Below are 3,113 nucleotides of genomic sequence, written 5' to 3'. Positions count from 1 at the left end.
AGGTGCCTTCTTTGCAATAATCATAATGTATTTAGAAAAAAAAAAAGACTGATAAAAATCAAATCATGGCTGGAGCGATTTATGCTCCCTCCCCTCTGCATTTCCACTTCCATCTCACCTTGCTGTGAATACCAAAACTGATTAAAGCATCTATAATCGTCAAGCGTCCAGAGACCCTGGAAAGTCTTGGGGCAAGTGGGTGTGCAGGCAGAGAAGTCTCGTGCCATCCCCATAGCCAGAAACAGCCTCACACTTTCAATATTTATAAACAGCTGGCTTTCCGACATACTGGAGAACAAGCCAAGCCTCCTCTCCCCTCCCCACTACTGCACGGAGTTTAAAGATAAGTCGCTATTTGAACAGACGGAAACACAGCTGCTTTCAAGGGCAAGATGGTCGTCGACTCAAAAAGAAAAGTGGCTTTGTGGTGCCCATAAATCAACAGGAATGCAAAATCGTGACAGGGGTTTTGAAATGCCTGTGTTGCTCATGGGCAGGGCACTGACCATTCGAAGTTGCCTAATAATCTCATTGCCCCTCTTAATAACAACATTGCTCGGTGTATATTTCTTAGCCCAACTGGACCCAATTCAAGGTGTTTACCATTGAATATAAAGCCTTAAATAGCTTAGGACCCAAGTACCTGAAATAGCGCTGTCCCCTATGTTGACCCCACCTGGATCCTGTGATTGGCAAGCGGGGCCTTGTTGGTGGTGCTGCCCCTGGGGGCTGCCTAGCTGGTGCTAACCCATGACAGGGCCTTTTCAGGATGGTTTCGTATTTGCGGAATGCCCTCCCCAGTGAGATGCATCTGTCTCCATCATTATTGCCTTTCAGGAGCAATTTGAAAACATTCCTGTTCACCCAGGCATTTGACAGCTGAAGGACAATGTTTGTAACTATTTTTTGGAATGGTCTGTCACTGCTTAAAGAATGTTTTTTTAAAAAATGTTTTTATTAACGTGATTGCCGCCCTGGGCTCCCTTGGAAGGAAGGGTAAGATATATAGCGAATAAACAATAATAATTATATATACACACAGTGCCATCAACATAGGTAATGCTTTACATCATGGGTTGCTCACCTTTGCGGGCCAACACCAGCAAGGCCATGCTAAGACATGCTGAGGCCCTACGTTATGTGAAGTTTAAGAGGCCCCAGAATATTGTCAAAAGTGTGTATTATTCTAATAGAAACTACCATGAAAATAGAAATAATAAAGTGGGCTGAGGCTCTGCAGTCTGCACTGGACCTGAACCAGACCTCACCTGCCAATGCTGTGTGACAGTTTATGGACACATTGCCTGATATGAACGTAAGGAGAGCCCTGCTTGATCAGGCCAATGACCCATATAGTCCAGCATCCTATTCTCACACTGATGAGATGCCCTAAAGGGAAACCCCAAGCAGGACCTGAGTGCAAGAGCACTCTCCTCTCCTGTGGTTTCTAGCAACTGGTAGTCAGAAGTATACTGTCTCCGACTGTGCAGGCAGAGCATAGCCGTCATGGCTAGTAGCCATTGATACCTTTATCCACCATGAATCTGTCGAATCCTCTTTTAAAGCCATCCAAGCTGGTGGCCATTACTGCCTCTTGTGGGAGTGAATTCCATAGTTTAACTATCTGCTGTGTGAAGACTTTCTTTTGTCTGGCCTGAATCTTCCAACATTCAGCTTCGTTGGATGTCCACGAATTCTCCATGCCATGCATCATTTTATGCACTTCTATCACATCACCTCTTATTTGCCTTTTCTCTAAACTAAAAAGCCCCAAATGCTGCAACCTTTCCTCGTAATGAAATTTTGATAGTTATTTCTGCACACATTTATAAAAACAGTATGGCACAATTGGGTAGCCATTAAGTATATTTTTGTCACATCTGAGTGTTTATTTTAGAGTCTGTTTTCCCCATTTCTTTTATTGTTTGAACCAGTTTATGCAAAACTTGAAACTTGTATTTAGAGGTCCTCATAATTGGAGGCACTTAATGGGCATAGATCCAGCACCAGCCACTGGGCACATCTGGGATTTTAAGAAATTGGTGCCAGCGACAAAATGGCTGCTGGGAAACTGTGGCATAACAGAAAATGGCAGCCACATCTAAAAGAGCAGAAAACAAAACAGGATCACAAAATGGTGTGGGCAAGACCCTCGTCAGTACCCCCCACCCTCCAAATCAATGATGAAAAAGGCACTTACATCAGCCATTGCTGTGCTCGCTCCGAGAGAGAAGCTTTTTCCATCTCTCCTCAGAACAGAAACGAGGGGGGTGTCTTGGCATCCAATGAAATGTTCAAGGGGGAGAATGTTTAATCTTTTTTTTTTCATTAATTTTTATTCAAATTTTTAAAAACAAAAAACAAAACAAAACAAAAATTATTAAACAATAAAATAAAATGTTGACTTCTGATTTATCGCAGATCAGCTATAAGTCTACAATATATAACAATCCTGTCTCCTAAATTATGTTATAAAATCACTTTCCTCCAGTAGCTATCTTAACTATTCATCAAATCTCATAAACATTACTTTATTCTTCCCACAAAAAGTCAAAGAGAGATTTCAATTCCTTGAAAGATATATCTTTCAATTTTTCTCCAGATAAACATGTCAACCAATCCATCTCATTCAAATCCACTAGGCCCAATAATTTCAATAGCCATTTTACCATTATCAATATTAATTCCATCTTCCATCTTCAATAATCCTGTTAAGTCCAATAATTTCAGTAACCATGGGAGAATGTTTAATCTAAGAGAGGTTGAGAGGTGGACTCTGGGTTTGAATCCTCTTTGCAAGCAGAACACCAGCAGAGCGGGGAGAAAGGTTCAGTCCCAGCCAAAGTCTGAGAGAATAGAGATGTCCATCTCTTTTTAGAGCTATGCTTGAATGTACATTGCTTTCTTCTCATTCAATATGTGTAAGTGACCCTTTCGTATATTTTGAATGTTTTCTCATTTTCTTCAACTTAAAATGTTTAAAAAACCATCACGCACGCACACGGTCTGAAGTGGTATGCTACATTCTACCATCTCAGAATTCTACCACATGCTTTGGGTTGAAATGTACACCAAATATGTTTTAAAAATACACACATGCAATGCCCAACATC

The sequence above is a fragment of the Rhineura floridana genome, chromosome 19 (genome assembly GCF_030035675.1).
Source record: "Rhineura floridana isolate rRhiFlo1 chromosome 19, rRhiFlo1.hap2, whole genome shotgun sequence".
NCBI classification, from domain to species: Eukaryota; Metazoa; Chordata; class Lepidosauria; order Squamata; family Rhineuridae; genus Rhineura; species Rhineura floridana.
The sequence above is the reverse complement of the archived record's forward strand: the minus strand, read 5'-3'. Positions refer to the sequence as shown.